A 24,302-nucleotide genomic window follows, 5' to 3' on the forward strand; every position below is an offset into this window, starting at 1 on the left:
CTGCTGAGCCATGGTGGCCCACCCCAGATGCTGACTTTCAACCCCTAAAGCAGCAGCCTCATCTAACTCTGTTGTCCCTGGTTGATTTCCGAGTTACAACGTGAACCACCTCTAACATCTTAGGAATTCATTACTCTTCCCCATGTACCACTGATAGATCTTGGATATCCTTCTTTTGGTGAAAATATCACATTATATTTTAATTATTTAAAAGTACATCAGTGCGTCACAAAGCTGTGGGTTTCTAGCAAAAGACTATGCATTATTCATCACTGCATCTACAGCACCTATGAAGATTCTTAGTATATGGGAGGTATTCAAAAACATCTGCTGAACTGAACTGAATATCTTTGTATTCAACACAGCATCCAACTCTATGCATTGTAGATAATGCATGCTTCAATAAAATGTATTGAATGAAACTTGGAAGAAAAGTAAAAAGAAGTTTCAGTAGTCACTAGAAAAACACTTACCCACAATTGAGCACAATATTTCCATGCACTATTGATGGCCATTATTGCTACATAATAGAACTTTGGTTTGTTCTTGAATTTTTGAACTAATGCAAATATGGGATAGTCTCCTCATACTGTTGTTTCTACAGTGATAAGATGCATGTGGAGAAGTTCTCAATCAGCCAGACTTGAGCTAAGATTCATTTGCATATATTGACTTTGGGTTAAGTTCTTTTTACATTACTAGACAGGTGGCAACTGCTTTTATGCTCTTCGAAATATGAACGGCTTTTATAATTTAAATCTCAATTGATGTTTCCGTCATTCCTAGGTGACAGGCGGTTAACAAGAAGAATTGGCTTGCCAAAGGGTGATGGATTCAAAAAAGCTATGAAGCATCTTTAAGAAGATGTGGTCATTTTCCATGTCATTAGATAACTCCCTACTGCCAACAAACATCATTTCCAGCTTGCTTAGAATGAGTTGCCAGCCATTTTCTTTCATCAAGTTGATTCTCTCAAGCAGACACAGCAGTGTGAACCTACAAATAAAGAAGAAATATGGAGTGAAATACAGACAAAGTTGTAACTGACAATGCCTCAAATATGTCTCTATTTTCTCCCTTTAAGGTTGTTCTTCAAGTCTGGTCTTAAAGTGATTTGATTCCTAAACCAAGTGAATTCTGCAGACAAGGGGAGTCCCTTTCACCTCCACAGTACCTTTGTAATACCCACATAGTCCAATGAATTCTCCTTTAAAGAGTGGTTGGCTCTGGAATAGGAGGCCAATTAAGCCTTGTCACTATTTTATACTGCTTAGAAATTAGTCTATCATACATCTTCTGAGAGCTCTTGGAGATAAAGGGATAAACAGCACACAATCAAATCCCTGGTGCTAAGAGATGAGAGATGCATACTCAGAAGAGGGGAAGACAGGTGGAGTTGGGATGGGGGAAGGGCTCTGATAGACTTCAATTTCACAACACTACTAGTGACCAATCTTCTTTTAAACCATCAGTAACAGAAATGCGCTCCTGTGTGCTTTAAAATTTATTTCCTTAAAAAATATTGCTTTTTCTATAAATCAAGCTTCAGTATTCTCAGGGGTAAAATCCAAAAATAAGTGCCATTTATAAAAGCTAAGTAACAATAAATACCTTTTATTGAGCACTTACTGCCAGGAACAGTACTTCACATGAATTATTTTATAAATGGAGAGTCATTTATTCATTTAGTTTACCTGTTCTTGGTACCTGGAATACATCAGTGAGCACAACCACAGTCAAAAACCCCTGTTTTTGTGGCTCTTAGCCAGATAATGAATCATGAAGATCACACACAAGTATATTATATAGTATATTAGAGAAGATTATGCTATGGGAAAAAAAAAAAGGACATTGCAGAGCAGGCTAAGGAAGCTCAGGAGTAAGATGGTGATATTTGACCAGAGACTTCAAGGAAGTAAAGAAGCCAAGAAGGCATCTGGGGGGATTAGCATACCAGGTAGAGGGAAGGCCTGGAGCAAAGGCTGCAAGGCAGGGCATGCCTGGTGTGTTGGAAGACAGCTCTCAGGCTGGTGTGGCTGGAACAAGGCAATCCACTTGCGAGCTAAAAAGGTGGGTGGCAAGAAAGGAAACCTGAGAACTACCCCAGAGGTGCAAGGGTAGGGCACAGCTAAGACAGGGCCTTATAGACCTTTTGTAAAGACTTCCCTTTTACTCTGGGAATGGAAGATAACCTCACAGAGTTCTGAGCAGTCATTAACGTGATCTAATTCAAGTTTTACAAGACCTGTAAGGAGGTTAGAGACGAATTCTTGGGCCAGTGTGATCGTTGTGGAAGGAGAAGACTGTGCTTGAAAACTGAATATATTTGATGGTAGAACCAGTCAGAGTCCTGACAAGTTGGATACAGGATTTGAGAGAACAAGATTTCTTCAAGGTCTGAGCAATGAGGGGGATGGAGTTGCTACTGACAGATAGAGAAGGCTGCAAGTTTGGGGTGAAGGTTAGAATTCGGTTTTGCATTTGTTAAGTTTGAGCTATAATACATCTTAGTACACATGCCAAGTAGACAGGTGAATATTCAAGTCCAGAGCTCAGAAAAGAGGCCTGGGTTTGAAACATAAATTTGGAACTATTTCCCATATGAAAAGAATACGTACATGCTTAGGGGGTGAGCAAACAGAGGGAAAGATGGGGACTAATTTGGTCCCCAGCCCTCCAACGTTAAGCAGTTAGAAGAGGAGGGGCAGATAAAGGAGATTGAGAAGCACTGGTGAAGAAAAGAGAAAACCAAGAGTGTGTGGGGTCCTCAAAATCAAGTAAAGGAAATATATTGCAAAAAATGGAGAAATCTACCATGTTAAAGGCTACTTTTCAATTGATTTAGGTGAGAGATGAGAAATGAGCTTTGGCTTTAGCATTATGGGAATATCGATATTACTGAGAGCAGTTTTATGGGGCAGAGAATCAAAACTTAAATTGAGGGTCTTAAGAGAGGGCTGCCTAAATTCATGTCACATAGAGTAGACAGTAAAGATTTTCTTAAAGTTGAATTAAGAAGGACAACTGAGAACTGAATTGATCCCAATCAGGAAACCTCATCCGCATTTTGTATGGGAAGCATTGTCTCACAGTGGTCAAGGGCATGAGCTACAGAGAGACCACTGCCAGGCTCCCTTGGGCAGCAGTGCCACCATTGACTGGCTATGAAACAGCAGTCAGAGTCTTTATGCTCTGAACCTGAGTAATAACAGTACCCTTCCTGGAGCAGTGGCCATAGCCAGTAGCCCACAGGCACTGCAAGCTTTCTCTTTTGTGTGCATTCATTATAATTTAAATGAAAACCACTTATAAACAAGATGAAACTAACACAATAGTGCCCATGCTTATGGATATTTAATAACAAACAGAAGGTGTCCCAGTATGGAGCTCTTATGAAAGCAGAAATCATGAAAGATTGACAGGAGGAATTGGTGTATAGAAAAGTCCAAGTGCATATTGCTTATTAAAGAGCGGTATATTCAGAAATCATCATATATGCCCTTTTACATAATCTTAAATCCCATCTCTTAGCCATCGGCACATAAATCTTCTGTGAACTTAACTTAGAAGTTCAAAGAGAGTCCCCACATCCATTCCCAACAAGTGAAAATTATGCTACTGGATGTAATATACTGGTAATTTAATAGGTTATGTCCCCAAATAATGTATTAATATTTATCTCATTTCTTTCAAATTTCAATATCAATTGTACCTTAAAATATAATTGCTGTTACGGGGAGTTCAGTGGTTAGAATGTCTGCATTTCATATCGGAGACCCGGATTCAAATCCCAGACCATGCATACACACTCACACAAAATATATATATATATATAGATATATAATTGCTGTTAGAATATCTCTTCTACATAAGGAAAGTGAGAACTAAGCATCCGAGTCTTTCTGCATGTGGATAGTCCTTGAAAAGCTGCATTTTTGTTGTTGTTGTTAAAAGCATCTTCACCCTTAGAGCAAGGGTTTGGAATGAGGGTCGATGGGTCATTCCCAGCCACACGCAATTTTCCTTTATCTTTGCTAGTGACCCTAAGTTCAAGGCTATCCAAAGACTGGCAGACTGACGTGGTAAATTTCTGTCAAGGGAGAGATTATATGATTTTTACAGTTCACTTGGAGAAGGAGCCACATTTATTATCTATGTACCCAGCAAGGTAGCACGCTGTCTATAACATACATCTTTATCCCTCTTGTCAAATCCTCTGCTTTTTGCGGTGAATCTGGTTACAAATGTCTGCAACAGCACAGTTCCTTGACGTCTTCTGGGGTAATTAGATTGCAAAATCTCTCACCATAACACAGAGCTGAAAATTTACAGAAGCTTGGCATAGAAACAGTTCAGTGTCTTTTGAACTTCAGTAGTGCTTCTGTTGTAATAGGAGAGGGAAATTAACAGTAATTACACTCTAAAGTAGTTGCATAATGTCATCTGCATCTCATCAGCACATGATGTTCTGATGCAGCAAAGAGAATAGAGAAAAGAGTCACGTGGAAATCAAGATGGTTTTCAGGCAAAGATGCTAATCCCAATTCATGTGACCTGGGGGTGGCAAGTGGATAAAAAGACTTCCACCTGTAAGAAATATTCATTGAAAATTAGCTTACTAGATTGTGTGGCAGTTAGTCTGGTATCCAACTGCAGGCTCTGTGGACAATCAGAACAGAATGTTTTCTCTAGTAAACCGAGAAGGTATATAAGAGACATATGACTTTAATAGAATTTTAAGGGGTGAAGTACGATAGGTTCATTTAGTCCAAACTTCTCTTTTTACAGATACTGAGATCCAGATATTGGATACACTTGACTATTGATTCTTTGAAATATTCTATTTAGTGTCCCTCTGAGAATAATGGAGTCCTGACAAATGTTAGAGAAAGAACAAGGAAAGCTTCTCCTTTTATTCTCATCAGCAAATCCTTGGGATTGTTCTGGATGCTTGAACCCAACGAAGCTCTTGCCTTGGTCTCCAGCTTAGGCACCCATTATTCCAGGCATATACTTGCAAGGCCTTCATACTCCTCTCTAAGCCAGAGAGTCAATTTAACATATATACTAGTGTAGTACAAAACCTGCTTCCCCATAATTAGTCATTTGACCTCAGAAGAATAACTGAACCCATATGACTCTCAGATTCTTTAGTAGCAAAACAGAGCTAATGCCTTCCTGCAGAGTTATCGCAAAAATTAAATGACGTTATATATGTGAAAGCATGTGGCACATAGGAAGTATTAAATTCATGATTCAGAGGCAGCAAGTTGTGCTCGTGGACATATGTACTTTAGGACAAAACAGACTTGTGTCTACTTCCCACTTGTGCTGCTTACTAACAGTAGGGCTTTCAACTAGTTTGTTACTTTACTATTCTATGTTCTTACTTCCTAACATGAAATAGAAATGATGGAATCTCTTTTGTAAAGTTGCCTTGAGTAAGGGTTATTATTGTGTAAGTTGCCTAGAGTGTGGCACCAAAGACATGTGAGCTATTATCTATTTTAAGTAGGTAAAGTCTAAGTCTGCTTTTGATTTCAGGGCTTAGACCTGACTCTCTTCTACGCTTTATACCATTTTGTTGGTTTTAAAAGCTGTCTATCTGCCAATGACTTGAAAATTGCTACCTCTAGCCCATACCTCATCTTTGAGCTCCCATCCCAGCTACTTACTTGGCATTACTGCTTAAAAGTCTCACAGGCCATCTCAAAATGTCCCAGACTGAACTCCTCTTAACCCACCCAAATCTGTTCCATCCCATTAGTTCTTAGTTTGATAAATGGAACTTTCATTTGATCAAGCCAAAGCTTTTCAAAATAATCCTTCCCCTTTCCTTCTTTCATACTTCCCATATTCAATCTAACACAACCTCTCATCCACCATGCCACATATTATGACCTAAATTCCCAACCTGCTACAGCTCTGAACTGACTGCTCCTTTACTGATTGACTCTCCTCACACCAATTTTATAAGCTTGAGCTATTTTATCCTTCAAGTCTGAGCTTAAGAATCAACTCCTTAGAAAGACTTTCCCTGTCCACTCAATCTAAATAGATCTACTTTTCTGTTCTCTTAACACCCTTACTTCTGTTTCATTAATGTGTCACAATGTATACCTGTACATTTATTTTTCCTTGTTTATTGTCCATTTTTCCTGATACTGGAGGTTCCATAGACCATACATAGTTTGATCACTTTTGAAGACCATATATTTCAGCTAGCACAGAGCCTGACAAAGGACAGACACCATGATAATTTCTTAATGGATTGAATGAGCAATGACTACAATCATAGCATGTGTTTGCTTATATTCTCTTCCATCATAGGATGTTATCAAAATGAATTCAGCAGGCTAATATTCATTTATTCTCCAGACATTCTGATGTGTTCTAGTCCCTAAGCTAGGGAAAAGGTAAACTAAGGTGAATGAGATGCATTTCTTACTTGTAAGATGTTTACATCTTGGTAGATAGCTCACAATATAGAGTGATTAATGCTGTAATAGTGCTACAGGCAAAAGGTTTTGGAGGGACCAAATAACCAAGACTAAGAGTTGCAGAGATAACGCATCCACACCATAGAGGACATAGGAACTAGGCCATTTGGAGAATGATGGAACTAGAAAATCCTTGGCTAATGGCTTCCAGAAAAAGTTGAATCAATATGTCTAATTTCTACATTAATAAATAAATAAATTGGTGGCAAGAACTTTTGTTTGTGCCTAAACAAACATATGTAATAAGAAATCAGCTTTTGTATTTCACATTTTATTTTTCTTTACAGACATTTTCTCTTCAGACAATCTAAATTCTTCATATCTGATATCTCCTCCTTCTATGTTCATTGATACCTCTTTTCATGAACCTTCTTTCCTCCTAAAACTCATGTATCGGATGAACATTTGGTGAACAAGTAGATATTACCCTTTCAGGTAATAGTTGATGGTTCAATTACAGAACACTGCTCAGCTGTCAGGCATTGTGTTAGCACAGAGAGTGAATGTTTTTAACTAGGTGGTATATTCAACATCTCCTAATTCATTCAATGGAAAGGTAAAGCTAAATAAACGGATAAAAATTAAATTTTATAAGCTTGATGTATATTATCCAAGACCAAAAAAAATCTCAGAAAAACCAGGAGATGCAAAAAATGTAATGACTTTTAGGCACTAAATCAGAAATGGGATTGCTTTTTTTTGTGTTTGTTTCAGCTTGTTTGTTTGTTTTTGTTTTTCTGGTTTTTTTAAATTTTTTATTTGTATTTTTTGGCTTGGCAATTCATCTGACTATATATACCAGAGACAAGCCTTAAAATAAATAAGTTAAGTGTCAACACTTAAAATCTTCTGCTCAACCCCTGTGATGTTTTTATATGTGGCTATGCCCATGTTCATCCAAGAATTGTGAGAAGGCACTTAACAAGCAGAGATTGAGAAAGCAAATTCAAGTCGTAACTTCAAGAGAAAAAAAGTATTTGCATCTAGGTAAACATTTTTATGGTGAAGAAAAACAAGGCATTAAAGTTTGAAGGAGATTAGTATTTCTTTTTTGAATTTGTTGTTGTAAGACTCTCCAAACTCCATGTGGGCGGAAAAAAGCTGAGGTTCAGGCTGAAGGGAACTGTAATTCTTTACAATCCCTCACAAGAACAGCTTGTTTCTCATTTCAGAGTTTGGTAAACAAATTCACTTGTGCATCTAACAGGCCCTGGGGACAATGCCTTGCAGGAATTCTGCTGCAGATGTTCAAAAACATGTATCTTCAAAGGCGTAAGTAAATTAGACTCCTTCAGAAACTATTATTCCCATATTACTTAGAATGCCCCACTTCTGATTTCAATCTGCCTGACCTACTGCAAGGGGCACGTGACTTCCCATATTTACCTCAGAGGGAATTAGATGAAGGTAAAGAGGACACTAAACTGAGTTTTAGCTTGAAATAGGCAACTAGAAATTGTTCCCTGGAAGCCCATTAAAGTAACATAAAGTTGCTTTCTATGTTGTCCACAATAATTGGTTGAAAATGAGGGTGTTAGTCAACTTACCAGTTGTTTTGTTCTTATTTTGCCAGATACCATGTTTGGTCAAAGATAGGTTGTAACACAGTTAGCCACTATATACTGAGTGACATAAATTGTCAAACAATGCTTTGGCACTTTGCATACACTATCTCATTTATTCCTCACAGAAACTTTTTGAAGTAGATAACAGTGAAGGTTCAGAAGTTGAGGCAGTAAGATCAAATGCTTCTTCAGGAAAATGTCCTGAACTTTTAAAACAGCCCTTTAAAATGTTACTTGCAGTCAATACTTTATAAATTAGAAAGTTTTCTACAAAACTAAACACGAGAACACTGTTGTATTAGTAAAGAAGACCACAGCATTTGGGATGAGGAAATTAAGCTTGGATGAGTTGCTTTATTCGAACACATTTTTTGAAACCATGGTATGTCATGGAAAGTTGAGTAATTACCTCAGGTGGTTACCTCAGTTAGATAGGATAGACAATTTTCACCCAAAACTGCCCTCATTTTCCCTTTATATTTTTAATCTTCAGTTATCTATCAACATATAGAAATGAGGTAACGATTTTTGAGATTTATATCATCCTAAGGTGGAACATAAAGAAGAACTCATGTAAGATTTAGAGCATATGGAAATCAAAATCCTTTTCCCCCACTCATATCAGAACTATGCATAGAAAACAATAAATCAAGGCAATTGTGATCAGTCCTTTTTATTGTTGGGAGTAGGTTGCATCCATGGGAAAGAAACATAGAGAAGGATCCAAGGGTCAAAACATTACAGAAGGGAAGAGCTGGAGAAGAAGAGGTGGAGCTGTCCCCTTTATGCATGTGTGTGTGTGCATAATCAATAGTCCTATTGCTAACGGGTGTGAACCTTTGGAGTTGGAGAAATTGGTGCAAACATCACAACACCGGTTTTTAGATGTTCTTTCCCCTCAAGTGTATCCAACATGTTCATTAAAAAAAGCAAAAGTTGGTGGTGTATGTGTTAGGGACAAGAATTTTTTCATTATTTTTCAAACCAATATGTATTAATTATGGCAATAGATAATAGAAAAGGAAAAAAATGCACTTACAATTTCTCCATCTGCTGATAATGGCTGTTAATATCTTGCTATATTCTCTTCCAGTTTTTATACTTTCCCTAATAGTAAATAGCAAATTGATGAACAATCTTTTGTTTATTAATAATCATTAAAAAAAAATTCCAATAAATGTATAGCATTTCCATCAGTATATGAGTAAACTTTAATTGGAAGATTAAATCCATTGTGTTTAGAAATTTAGATTATTTCAAATCTTTTGGATTTTATAAAAATGCACTAATAGCAAAATTTTGCATATTCATGTTTCTTTCCTGAGGATAAATAAGAAGACTCAATTTTGAGGGACCTAAGCATATTCACATATTAAAGCTTTGTAATCTATTGGAAATTACCTCCTAGAATATCTGAACCATGAATTCTCTTTACACTGACATGTAAGAATCCTGCTTACTGATCTTAATTTTATCTGAATTCACCAAACTGGTGAAATGATGGTGAATAGCCTAGTATTTGCTTTTTGAGGGCTTCTTATATGTAACACAGATAGCCTTCTTGGACAAATTAATGTTCAACAATACACTGAAAAACAGAATCATATCAGAGAGTACACTGGTTACAACTTGAGTTTTGCTTCAATTACCTCCTCAGTGTATTTTCCACCAGTGTATTCTATTTAGTTTTAGAATGTCAGTCTTTTCCAATTCCATTTGTCTTCATTCTTCCCGTCACAGAAATCTGCTGACATAAACAGTTGTAGAGTTTGAGTGTAAAAAAATGTAATGTTTATCAAATCTTTCTATCTAACATCTTGCATGAGGAACAGCATTATTTATTTTCTCTCTCTGCAGATGTCATTAAGGAACCCCTGTAAGTGAGATCCTCTGTAACCTACACAAACTATAGAAATAAAAGACTCGGGCCCATCCTTAAGGAGCTTTTTTTATTAGAGAAGGTATAGGTTTAGAGAAAAATCATGCATAAAATATAAAGTTCCTACATACCGCCCTATTATTAACACCTTACAATGGTGTGATATATTTGTTACAATTGATGTAAGAGCAGTTTTATAATTGTACTATTAACTATAGTCCCACGGTTTAAATTGGGCTTCAGTATTTGGGTTGCACAGTCCTATGTTTTGCTTTTAAATTTTTATTCTGATAACATATGTGCAACGTAAAGTTTCCTCTTTTAACCACAAATATATAACTCAATGGTGTTAATTGCATTCACAATGTTGTGCTACTCATCACAAACATCCATTACCAAAACTTTTCCATGAATCCAAATAGAAACCCTGTACAATTGAAGGCTAAACTCCCTATTGCCTACCTCCACCCCTGCTCCTGGTAACCTATATTCTAGTTTTTGACTCTGTGAATTTGCTTATTCTACTTACATCAGTGAGATCATACAGTATTTTTCCTTTGTTTCTGACTTATTTCACTCAGCATGATGTCTTCATGGTTCATTCATGCTATTTTATGTATCAAAACTTCATTCCTTGTTATAGCCAAATAATATTCCATTATGTGTATATACCACATTTTGTTTATGCATTCATCAGTTGATGGAAACTTGGGTTGCTTCCATCTTTTAGCAATTGTAAATAATGTTACTATGAACATCAGTGTGAAAAGATGTGTGAGACACTCTGTTTTTAATTCTTTGGGGTATATTCCTGGAAGTGGGATTGCCAGGTATATGGTAATTTCATACTTAATTTTCTGAAAAACTGCCAAACTGTCTTCAAATCCATGAACAAAGAATGTCCTTTCATTTATTTAAGTGTTCTGTTTTCTTTTAGTAATGTTTTGTGGGTTTTTATGCACAAGTCCTTTACATCCTTGTTTAGATTTTTTCCTAAATATTTGATTATTTTAGATATTATTGAAATGTATTTTTTCTTGCTTCTTTCTTCAGATTGTTCATTTTTATTAGTGTATACAAGTATTTCTGTTTTACATGTTGATCTTGTACCCTGTCACTTTCCTAAGTTTGTATATTAGCTCTGATAGCTTTGTTGCGGATTTTTCAGTATTTTTTGTATATAGATTCATGCCGCCTGCAAATGGAGAAAATTTACTTCTTCCTTCCCAGTGTGGGTGCTTTTTATCTCTACTCTTGTCTAATTGCTTTAGCTAGACTCTCCAGCACAATGTTGAATAACAGTGGTGACAGTGAACATTCTTTTCTTTCCTGATCGTAGAAGGAAAGCTGCCAGTCTTTCACCATAGAATATAATGTTAGCTTGGATTTTTCATATCTGTTTTTCATCATGTTGAGAAAATTTTCTTCCATTTCTAAGTTTTGAGTTATTTTTATCAGAAATTGGTACTCAAATTTGTTATATGCCTTTTCTTCATTAATTAAGATGTTCGTATGTTTTTTTTCTTTCTTCAGTTAATGTACTGTATTACATTAATTGATTTTCTTATGATTTTCGTATGCTGAACCAACTTTTGCATTCTTGGGATAAATCCCATTTGTTCATGGTGTATAGTTCTTTTAATGTACTGTTGTATCTGGTTTCCTAATATTTTGTTGAGTGTTTTTGCACCTATACTCATAAAAGATATTGGTTTGTAATTTTCTTTACTTGTGGTTTCTTTATCTGCTGGTTTGAGGATGGTGTTTGCCTCATAAAATGAGTTAGAGAATTTCCCTCCTCTTAAATTTTTTGGAACAGTTTGAACAGGATTGGTGTTCTTTCTTCTTGGAATGTTTGGTAAAATTCACCTGTAGAGTCATATGGGCCTGGAATTTTCTTTGTTAAGATGTTTTTGGTTACTGATTCAATATTTTTATTACCCATTGCTAGTTTGTTGAGATCCTCTATTTCTTCTGAGTCAGTATAGGTAATATATGTGTTTCTAGGAATTTGTCCATTTCATCCAGATCATCTAATTTGTTGGCATCTAGTTTTATAATATTCTTTATAGTCCTTTTTATTTCTGGTAGTAATATTCCTTTTTTCTGTTCTGATTTTAGTTGTGTCCTGCCTGTTTTTCATCAGTCTGGGTAAAGATTTGTCAACTTTATTGATATTTTCAAAGAACCAACTTTATTTTTGTTGATTCTCTTTTTCATTCTCTATTTCATTTATCACTGTTCTAATCTTTGTTATTTCCTCCCTTCTGCTCATTTTGGGTTTAGTAGCTCTTTTTACTGTAGATCCCCTTAAGGAGTTTATAGTCAGTGGGGAGCTCAGCAAATAAACCATTAATTGAAGTAGAGTATGAGTATCATGATATAAATTGTATGAAAGTATAAGGGTAGCACAACTAACTCCTTTGGGTAAGTTTGGAAACATTTCTTGGAGGGGAAGATGCTTAATGTTACTCTTTAAGAATGAATAGGAGTTTGTCAGGAAGAAGGAATTCTAAGCAAAAGGAACATCATGCGCAAAGGACCAGAAGTATTATAGAGAAGGACTCTTCTCTATAGTGTGGAAATGAAATTTGGTGCCAGAGCTAAAGCAAGTATCTGTAGAGTTGGCATGGTGGAGGTTAGGCTACTGAGGAAGGCAGCAGTTCTTCTGTGAATTGTTTTGGTGCCACCCTAAGGAATTTATACTTTACAGTAAAAGACATAAAATGATTTCATGGTGTTTTAGTTCCCCTAGAAAGCTAACACTTCCTCAAATATTTAATTACTGTCTCTTCACTAGGCTGTGATCTCTTTCATGGCTGATATCAGAACTGATTCAGGGAAGGCATTTTTGTAAGCATTTATAGATAGTATGCTTAACTTCATTCATTATTATTTTAAGGTTATTCTTTATTTTTATCCATATGTCTCTCTACTAAACAGTATAGCTGATTTTTCCCATATTTTATTCTTAAATAGAAAAGGTCAGTAAACAATAATAAGAATTGGGGAAGAGGGTCTAGAAGATAAATACAAAGTTTTTCTGATTGAAGGGATTCTAAAGGCAACTTTACAGATGAGAAAACTCACACAATGGTGTTAAGAATCTGTCCAGCCTTTCATGACTGAAAAATCAGTGATTATATCTACCATATTTAAACACATATACACCAAACACTATACAGAATGCTATTAAATACACTCTTTCATTTTACCCTACAACAATCCTGGAAAGGTAGCTATTGCTGTTCCCATCTTATAGATAAGAAAACCATGAACAGATTTACTAATAAATCAAGGGCCACAGTGCTACCAAGTAGGAGGGTCAAGATTTGAATCCAGTCCTCTGATTTGATCATCCATTCCCTAAATGAATGCTTCTCAGAATATGGTCCATGGACTGTCAACATTTGTCTCACTTGAAAATTCATTAGGGATTCAGTGTCTTCAGTCCAAACTCAATGAATTAGAACCTACATTTTAACAAGATCCCCAGGTGAATCAGTTGCTCATTAAAATTTGATAAACAATGTTCTAATCCACTAAATTACATAACTGGGGTTCTTAGTCATAAATTTCCAGTTAAGGAATGGACATTATAATAAAAAGTTGTAATGTTTACATCTTGAGTTGTGGTTCCCAGGGTATATTCATGTGTAAAAAATCATCAAACTGTATTTTAAGTTTCACCATTTCATATACTTTATTATATCTATGTCATACCTCAATTTAATGAAAACCAGATATGTCAGCATATTTATTAATTCAACAGATATGTTTAGAACATGTAACCTGGGAAAGTCTTATGATAGATACTGAGGAATACATACTGGAGAGAGAATGAGAGAGAAAAGCAGAAAGAGAGAGTTTGAGACTAAGAAAAAAAGGATCCTTTGGATTCATTTCTGCATAGAATACACAGCAGGGAAGGGAGAGGTGCAATACACACAAAATTATAGAACAAATTTATATTTAAAATTAGAATAAATCATCTGAAAGAAACTCTTTACCAAGAAGAACTAATTTAGATTGGGGAGACTGAGATCTAAAGCATGAATTATCTTGAAGAAAAGACTGGGAGAGAACTTTTCAGGCAAAAGGAATAATATATTTGCAGGGGTCGAGTTGGGAGAATGTGTAGTATAACTGAGCGTGCATAGGAAGGTCATGAAATCTAAAAAATTGTGAGCAAGGAGAGTGGCAAGAGCTGATGTTGTCAAGGTGGGAAGGAGGCCAGCACAGGTAAATGTTCCTAGTTCATCTTAAGGCATTTGCGACTTATCTGAACTGTAGTGGAGCACTACTGAATATTTTAAAGCTGGGAAGTAATATAGTTTTCATAGTTTAAAAGTAATCACTCTAGCCACTTTATGGAGACTGGTTTGGAGGTGGAGCAAGAGAGGATGGGAAGGTCAGTTAAGAAGTTATGCAGCATCTTAGGCAAATGTTGATAACGGTCTGGACTAGGTTAACTGAAATATATATAAATAGAGAGTCTGGATGAATTCAAAGTATGTTTTTAGGCAAAAATAACAGCTCTGGGTGACGATGAACTGAATATAGGGGATTTGGGAAACATACATGTTACAGACTTTCAGGACTCTAGAGTGAAGAGTGGGTTTGGGGGAGTAGAAAGGACAATTTTAGCTGAGCATATGCTAAATTTGAAGAGCTTTCAGAAATCTAAGCAGAAATGGCCGGTAGACAGTTGGATATACTAGATTGGAGCTCAGAAGCGGAATCTGGATTAGAACTTGAATTTTCAAGTCATTGGCCCAGGGAGGGAGTGCTTAATGAAAACGGAAGAGGGCCTATCATATATGCATTGATAAAAATAAGTAATCTGCGTACCTTAGAACATATTAGCTAACTGATGGGCATTGATCAAAATATATGCATTAAACAAATTAAATGAAATCCTAATGTCAACAATTTGGTAGAACATCAAAAATCAAAGACTGTATCTGGAGAAAATCTATTCATAGACTCTTTGGACTATAAGTTTCCTGAGAGCAGGCACCCTATGATACTGGCACATTTCCTCGCATCAGTAAATGTAATGAAATAAGCAAATAAACAACTCTATCAATAAGCAACATAATGTACTGACAATAGTGAGACATGGTCATTACCCTGGCATTGCTAGTCACTAAATTTTGGGCAAGTCACTTAACATGTCCCAGTTTCTACATTTAGAATATCTCAAGGGTAAACCAGATGAACTCTGAGATCCTGTTCAGTTCTAACATTCAATGATTGCAATGGTATTTTGAATGAATAGTATTCACCCATATTTGCTCTCCTCCTTAGGTTCCAAGTACCTGAGGAAGGCAGATGTAAAGTGAGATATAAAGAGATAAAGTGTCTAAGTTAGAGCTATCTAACCAGGAAATATGAGGCAAGGCACCAGACTCAGGCACCCTGATGTTAAGTACTGGTGTTTTCCACTATTCATATTCCAATCGACTTTCAAAGGACCATTAAATAGCAATGAAAAATTACTGTCTGGGCAGTCAGGCTCTAGCAGCTGTGAAATATGTGGCATTGAGCTTCTCAAATTGCTTCAATGCACAGTTCTCTAGGCAAATTGAGGTTAGAGGCATGGCTTGTAAAGTTCCTCCACAAACATATTGGGTGTGTATTATTTGATGAGCTCTGTGTAGATCAGTGGGATTGCACTGGTGGCCAGCCCAAAGACTGTCCTGCCCTCAAGACACTGTACTGTGATGGGTGACACAAGTAAGTGGAAAACTAGATAGACTGTGATAACTGTTAAGATCGTGAGATGGTTAGATACCGCATATGGCTATGGCAAAGGGTCATTGAGGCAACAGTTTTGACCATGCAAACAGAGAAGAGATATGGTGAAAACATTGCAAAAGAGGGTAGAGGAAAAGTGGAGGAAAGCACACCATGATATTCCAGGAATTAACACAAATTTACTTTTTCTGAAAAATATTTAAAGCGCTTTCTACTTCTAAGCTTCTCACTGACAGAAACTACAGTTGTCATGTGAGAAAAATTGATCTGGACTTTAATCAAAAGTTATTCTATGAAATAAAAATATATAACTATTAATTTTGGATAGTACTCTTCAACAGGTGTTAATAAAATGATTTATGATCCTGAAGCTAAATGCTGTACCTGTGGCTGGAATATGTGCAAAAAGGCAGTAGAGAGATTCAGGTGTCTGTAGATATCAGAATATTAGGAGGAAACTAAGAAACAGTTTTCAGACCCCTCATTTTCCCATGCAGAAAAACTGGATTGGGCATCAACAAAATGAAATATTAAGCTAAACAGGACACAGTATTCACCAAATAGCTTAGCTGTCATTTTTTTCTTTAAAAAATCACGCACACCATTCTTAATCAATGAGATAATATCAGTATTCTGATGATAAACTCTAGCCCAAAACAAAGCTTTTTGGATATTTCAACCTATGCTTTGCATAACAAATGAACATCAATAAAAATCTAGCTATATTTGAATTGGAACTGCAGCTTAACATGATGGTTTTTTTTCCATTAGTTTGTTGCTTTACATATAAAAAAAGAATGCATTGGTTGCCATGGCAAAATTCAGGCTTTTCTGAATGCTGGAACATGGTATATAAGCCTTGGATTTGATGGAATTCTGTAATTTTGACATGTACTGGCATATTTTACATAGTCATTCCCCTAATGCTCATTTAGATTCTAGAATGTACAGCTGTACCATTTAACACAGAAGAGCAGACATTTGAGCTCAAGAAATACTAAATAACCTTGAAATCACAGATTAAAATTTTAATATTAGAGATCTAGAATTCTAATATTTTAGGGCATATACATTATTGAATCATCAGTTAAAGAAATTACGAGTTTTTTTCAGGAGATGATTTTGTAAGAAAATGAATCATTATATCAATAAAAATACAGTGCTGTCTCTATATTTACATCACAAGGTATAGAAATGTAATTCAAATGTCTTTCAGTCATTGAAGCACATGTATTATACACACACATACACAGCTGTCCAGCTGGGGTAACTTTTTATAGTTTTTGGTCATTGGAATTCATTTGTATTCATCTCAATATTCAGGAGTATAATGAATGCGTGGAATTCATTTTGATGACACATACTCCATAAAAGTTTAATTGTCATTCTGCATTAATTAAGCCTGAATTAATGAACACTTTCAAAGTTTTACAACAGTTATCACCAGTTTCCATCAGGCAAGCCTGAAACAGAATTAGCTCCTTCTGAATGCCAAAGCAGTCCACAAAGCAAGCAAGCAAACAACAACAACAACAAAGCAAGAAGAAAGATATGGGAACCCTCAGTCAACTATAATGTTGAATAAGTTGAGTGCATTGGCAGAAATGCCAAATACCAGGTAGAATTTAAATTTAAGATCAATAGTCATTGCTTTTAATCATGTTATAAGTAGACAAAGACTTTGTTTTTCTTTCAGAATTTTCACTATTATTTGAAAGGTTTTGGGCACTGTGAGGTGAAACTTGTGTATATTATACCATATGGGGAGAAGTGTCTTCATTCAGAGTTGAATTTGTGGCCAATTTGGACTGCTGTGTGAACTAATACTTTCAAGCCCAACCTTTCCTCATTGTGTGCTGGCATAGATCCTAAGAGTGAAACATGGGCCCCTTTGCAAAGGCAAAGAAACTGAGATTTAAAGAGATTCCATGACTTTTTCCAGTTGCCAGAGATACATAAGGGAGAAATTCAGATGCAGACACAAGATTTCTGACTCTAAATTTAATCCCCCTTTTCCCATTTGCTAACTAACATTGGCTTTTTTTAAGAAAATACTTTTATTGAGAAATCTTCACACACAAACAGTCCATACATGGTGTACAATCAATGGCTCACAATATCATCACATATTTGTGGATTCATGATCATTTGTAGAATATTTGCCTCACTCCAGAAAAAGAAATGAAAAAAAAAAAAAAACCCTCATGCATCCCATACCCCTACCCCCACCATTGGCCACCAGTATTTCAGTGTACCCAATTCTTTACCTTTTATCCTGTCTCATTATTTGTTTCTTTCTTATCCTTGTTTTTTATTTATTTGTCCATACTCTGGATAAAAGAAGCATCAGATACAAAGTTTTCACAATCACAGGGTCACATTGCAAAAGCTATATCATTATACAATCATCTTCAAGAATCAAGGCTACTGGGACATAGCTCAACAGTTTCAGGTACTTCCATCCAGCCACTCCAATGCACCATTAACTAAAAAGGGATATCTATAGTGCATAAGAATAACCTCCAGGATAACCGCTTGAGCCTGTTTGAAATTTCTCAGCCACTGAACTAGTGCTACCTTTGAAAGGGTAGCTGAAAATCTGAAACCACCTATACAACCTACTCTCTACATTAATGTGACTTCACTATTTCACCATCTTCATCAAATTTTTCTATTCCAGGAAACTGCTAACCTAGAAGATATAAGTGACAAATAACTTTATTGTTTATTCTGGGAACTTCCTGAAAGCCCCCATAAAGCCCTCAGTAGAAAGCATCACACCACAGTTTATACCCCCCAAAACATCATGGACCCTTGCATCAAAACCTTCCCCTTGCTGGGTCCACCAATTCTCAACTATTAATCATGATCTTTACCCAATGCTAACCACATATACCACTCCTTCCCTTAGATACCACACTGAAAGTCTGTCTTGAACCAGAAGCCAGAATCTCTGTAAATATCTGAACTTTCTCTTTCCTCCTAGAGATGCTAAGACTATTGAGGTAGTGCTCTCCCTTACTGCAATAAGTAATGAACAGTTTCGTCTTATCGGCAGGTTATTTGGGTGATATTTTGGGAAGACAGTTTCTGACAGATAGGAGAAATTGGCCTGGGTTGATCAAGAAGAGAAAATGGGTTTATTTCAGACGGACTGACTCAGCATTGTGGGTGGGCCTTACAGATGGAAATGGCCATTTGTCTTTTGGTATTAGCTCAAGAGTCACTATCTCTATGTGCTTCCTTGAATTCACTTCTCCAAATACAAATTTAATATTTGTGGAACCAGAGAATCCTCTGCATACCTCTTCATTTTACTTTACAAGGAACTTATGGGCCACATGTAGCATTTATGAAGCACACACACAGAATAAAACCTAACTACTCTTATCTAAGTATTGAAGTGGAACATCACTATTAGCATAAAAGCTACCTGCAGGCTCCTGTCCCATTTCATCCTCACACCTCCCTTCTACCCCTCTAGAAAAAACACTGTCTTATTTTGGGGCTAAAAGCTCTTTTTAAAGATAAATGTTTTTTTAAAAAGATTTTTTTAGCCTTTAAAAATGGTGTCACATGTCTTTCTGTAACTTCCCTTTAACACTGAATATGACATTTCCAAGATTTTTCTATGTTGTGGACAGCTGTCATACTTTCATTTTTACTGTTGTTTTCATAACACTTTCCCCATACTTGTGGGGAGAGAAAAATGTTATAATTAATTTTGAGGTGACTGTCCTAGAAAGCCAGGAAATTTTAGGGAGAAAAATAAAAATACGTTTTTATCTTAGGATAATACCTTGATTGACCTTTATTAGTTATGAAAAGAGAAGAACCTTGTGCAACCCCAGAAAAGGGAAGATTGAGACAAAGGAGCTAGTTTGCACTGCTTTCTGGTGTGATGGAACATGGTGGGAGGTGGCGGTTGTGAACTGAGTGCTGAGAGGAAGAGCGGTGGGAGAGAAAAGGATCTAGCAGGCGAAAATGCCCACAAAGCACCAGAATCTCACTGTTTCCTCTTCTGATTTTCTGTGAATCTTCTCCATTCTACATAAATCTTCCATAAAAGTTTACCACTGTGTTTGTAGGACTTTGGCACATGGAAATAGGAGAGGCAGTAACTTTGCCTAGGGCAAAGCTGTGCGGACACATTTGCAGTAGGGATGATGTTATATGAAGGGACATTTAACACTAACCAGGAATTTTGGAGCAAGAGCTATCTAGGTTTTTGAAAAAACCCCTGGGACAGCTTTAAAACGGAGTGGGGTGGGAATAAACATCCCCCAGTATCCACAGTATATGGAATGAGGGCTGAAGACGTGTGTCTAGAGATTAAAGGAAAGTAGGACTACAGAAAGCTAGGAGCAGAATTAAAGACTCCAAAAAGATGAAGGCGGAAGAAACAGATGTGGAAATCATCTACCTGGGAGTTGAAGCAGAGTTGAAGATCAAAGGAAAGGTCATAGAGACAGGGAAGAAATGAGGTCTTAGAGTTGGGTTAGGAAATGAAATATTCCTTATTCTGAATCCTCCAATTCTGCAGCTCGCACCATTCAAGCTAACCCTTACCCTAACTTCTGATTCAGGAAATGATTTACATCAAGAGTTATCTCCACCAAATAGATTTTCTGCATTGCCATGCTAAGACAGAGAAGAATTATCTGAATCCAGGTAGAGCAATTAACCACACATTGCAGCTTGGTGCCTCCGTGGGCTCTTCCTGTAATTGAGCCTGCAAGTTACCAGTTGCAAATATGGTTTGAGTTTCCTTGAAAAGTTTTTATTTTATTTTCGTTTTTAAGTGTTGTTGCCTCTAGATCTTCCTTCCTTATTTACTAACTTTGATTCCTGAAAGCAGACTCCTGATACCATCTCCATCATTTTTCCTGGCCAATACCTAACCCCAAATGGAACTTAGAGAATTGAAAATACATTAAAGGAATAATTATGCATGACAGAGAATAAAATATCTGCTTTCTGAATCTCTAAAGAAATTAACACACATCTCCTAAGGACAAAACAATCAGAATATTCTCTAGAATATAATAAACTTAAAAGTGGTATTGCTCAGTAAAGCAAAGTGCCCAGGCCAGCAGCCCTCAGCACCCGGCCGTGCCCAGAGCCCACGGCAGAACGGCTGGGCCGGCATCTTCACTTTCACAGGAGGCCTTGGATGCGCAAGCAAGTGAAGTTTGAGAAGCACTGTCCCAGGCACAGACTCCTCAGACACCCCCTTGGGGACAGTGAGGTGGGCAGTCCCGCCTACAACAAGGGTGCATCCTCTGACCTTCTCCCACCCCTCAACGCCAGAGCAGCTTGGCTTTTTTTTCCTACTTTTTATGGATTGAGGGCCTATATATTTTAGTCTTCTGAGTTTCCATGTCAAACTTTAAAAATAATATCCATTGCTTAGAGAGAGTTTGAAAATTATCACTCAGTGTAGAAATCAGAACTCGGTTGAATCCAAGAGAACTCCAAATGTATCTCCTGACCTATGGGCTAAGGGTGCTGGTACATACATAATTACATATATGTATTTATGCATATATACGTACATCTGCTTTGTCTGGAGCCTTAACTGATCTATCTGAGGCTATTATATATATATACATATTTAGGCAAGACTCCTCCCCACATAACATGACTGGCTCTAACAAATATTCCCACACAGCAGCCTTATACCCGATCCTAAGACACGCCCCCTTGCAGCTGATTCCTATGATCTCCGCCTTCCAGCAGTTACAGTCAAAATGATTTTTAAACCTCGCCAATGGCCAATGAAGAGCTGCCAACTCCCCAACTTCCCACTCCCGACAAAAACCTGGCATCACCATCTTGTCGTCCAGTCCCCAGCTATAAAAGTTCCCCCACTGTTCTCCCCAGGCAGACTGAAGTCTGACTTCAGACTCCACCGTACTAGCCCCTGAATAAATCCCTTCGCCTGTCATCAGTTAGCCCCCGAGTCTTCTTGAGATCTAACATATATAAATGCCATTAAAATCAATGAAAAGCAAATTCATTTAAACGTGGAAATATTAAAGAGAAAGGAGCATTAACAGTCAGCAAATGGAAGGATAAAGAAGGAAGAATACAAACAAATCTCAATCAAAACCAGAAGAGAGGTTTTCCATTGGGATGGTCAGCAACAGCGAATGTTTGGAGTAGAGGAGCAGGAAAAATGCGTCTCAGGGGCTGGCGTGTTGTGACTTCCATGTGCTTCTTTGACGATGTGTGGGTGCCTGCCGCAGGAAGCAGGGTGCAGTGTTTTGTCATTTTTTAACCACATCCTGTTCTGACCCCAACCAGCTGCCTCTGTGACCTGAAACCCAACAGTTGAAGATTGAGAAAAGAGCATTGGATTTGGCAATTAGGTGCTTATTGGTAACCATGGAGAGAGCAGTTTTAATTGCATAATAACAAAGAGCTTCAAACTGCTAGGGGGCAAGAAAAGAAAGCTAGTGGGAAGGCAAATGTACATACTCATTCACTCAAAAGAAAAGTTTGCTAGGAAAAAAAATTAAGAGCAGATTGAAAATCAAGTTGAGGAATGAATTTGCTTTAAATCATGGAAAACTAAGCATATTTATAACTTGAGGGAGGAAAAGTACAAAGATTGAAGAGGGAAAGGAATGAAGGAATCTGTGATGGAAATAGTTTCCATAGGCGCTTCAGTGACAGAGCATAAAGGATGGATCACTTATCTTCTATTTGTGCTACCTGTACTATTATGAATATATTTAAACATACAGTGAAGTTTAAAGAATTTTGCAGTGAATACCTGTATACCCACCACTAGATTATTCCATAAACGTTGTACTCTGTTTTAGCATGTCCGTGCATCTACAGATCCCTCAACCCTTCCATTAAGCAATGTTATTTTTGTGCATTTCAATGTAAATCACATCTAACTAAAAATTTCATGATGCATTTCATTATCTAGAGTTCAGTATTTGTTGACAATATTTTTTTTCCTTTGAGATGAAATTTATATACAATGAAATGCAAACTTTTATATTTACATTTGCTGAGTTTTGACAAATGTACATGTCTGCATAATCCAAACCCCTATCCAGTGTATACAATCTTCCTTCATGCCCATTCCTAATCAATCCATCTACATACCTCCAGAGTCGAACACTGTTTCTGATATTTTTCCATATAGATTCTATTTGCCTGTTCTAGAGTGTCATGTAAATGGAATAGTAGAGTGTGGATTCATTCATTTAAGACTTTTTCACTCAATATAATGTTTTTGAGGTTCATTCGAATTACTGTGTGCATCGATAATCTGTTCCCTTTTATTGTTAAACAATACCCCATTGTTTAGCCCTTCTCCCAGTGATGAACACATAGAATGACTAAAGCTGCTATGAACATTCTTGTACAAAAATTTTGGGGAATATATGTTTTCATGTACTGGGGGTAAATATTAGGAGCTGAATTTCTGGGCTTTAAGGTGGTTGTAGGTTCACATTTTGCACTCATACCAATAACGTTCAAATTCCTCTTTCTCCAGATCTTCTCAAAATTTGATATTTTCAGTTTTGCCAATCTACTGGGTGTGTAGTAGAATCTCATTGTGCTAATAGTTTTTATTTTGTTGTGTTTATTTGAATTTTTGATATCAGGAGGAAATCTCCTATAATACCTGTATAAAACTTCGAATATTATAGACCTTTTAACAGAAGACTGCAATCATGTGTCTATATATTTGTCTCTTCACCCAAAATAAGCGTCTCATATACAAAGGCCATATTTTTTTATTGCTGTGCTAGTATTTAGGCCAGTGACTGTGTTCAGTAAGTGTTTAAGTTAATTGAATCAAACATGTTCCTGCTGGCAATTCTATCAGTAGAAAAGTCAGCATGGAAGCTTCTCCCTTCCTCTTCTCTCCAGTGGCAGTATGAATACAAAAATGAATGACGGTCCACAGTAGGGAAAACAGCATGGTATGTTCCAACTGAACACAAATACGGACCGGCAGACTACGATTTCTAATATTCGGACATATGTTTCAGAACAAAAACTCGCTTGCATAGGAGATGAAGTTGCAAGTCGTATTTCAGCCACTTGGACTTCTACTGATAGATATTACTGACGACTATAATGCAGCAATAATTAAAAAATAACATGCAGCTTTCAGGGAATACAAAGGTTATTTTGTTTCCTTTGAAAATCAGCGGTCATGAAACTGAAGGCTAAAGGTTGATTTATTTATATGCCATAATCCCTAAGAAATCTAAGGAAATTCTTGAAATATGTTGTTGGTCTTGTGACACACAAACAAAACAAAGCATACAACTTTGGCTCAGAAATATCTGAAAATAATCATACTCCATGCCTCTGAATTTGTTCATGTAAGACTGAAATATTATTTGTCAATTTACTTTCAAGAGCACTTGAATGAACAGCAAACTTTACAAAAAGGTATTAAGAAGATGTTCTAGTTTGCTAGCTGCCAGGATGCAATATACCAGAAATGGAATGGCATTTAAAAAGGGGAATTTAATAAGTTGCTAGTTTACACTTGTAAGGCCGAGAAAATGTCCCAATTTAAAAGTCTATAGAGATGCCCAATCGAAGGCATCCAAGGAAAGA

At 36.6% G+C, this 24,302-nt stretch overlaps 1 long non-coding RNA gene across 1 annotated transcript in view; it reads right to left on the reverse strand.

Annotated features, from left to right (window-relative positions):
• Positions 1-517: 517 nt before the first annotated feature.
• Positions 518-24,302, reverse strand: part of LOC143682532 (uncharacterized) — a 54,081-nt gene continuing 30,296 nt past the window's right edge. The window contains exon 3 of the long non-coding RNA XR_013175177.1: positions 518-996. This is a non-coding gene — a long non-coding RNA (uncharacterized LOC143682532). The remainder of the gene's footprint in view (positions 997-24,302) is intronic.

The sequence above is a fragment of the Tamandua tetradactyla genome, chromosome 5 (genome assembly GCF_023851605.1).
Source record: "Tamandua tetradactyla isolate mTamTet1 chromosome 5, mTamTet1.pri, whole genome shotgun sequence".
Classification (NCBI taxonomy): Eukaryota; Metazoa; Chordata; class Mammalia; order Pilosa; family Myrmecophagidae; genus Tamandua; species Tamandua tetradactyla.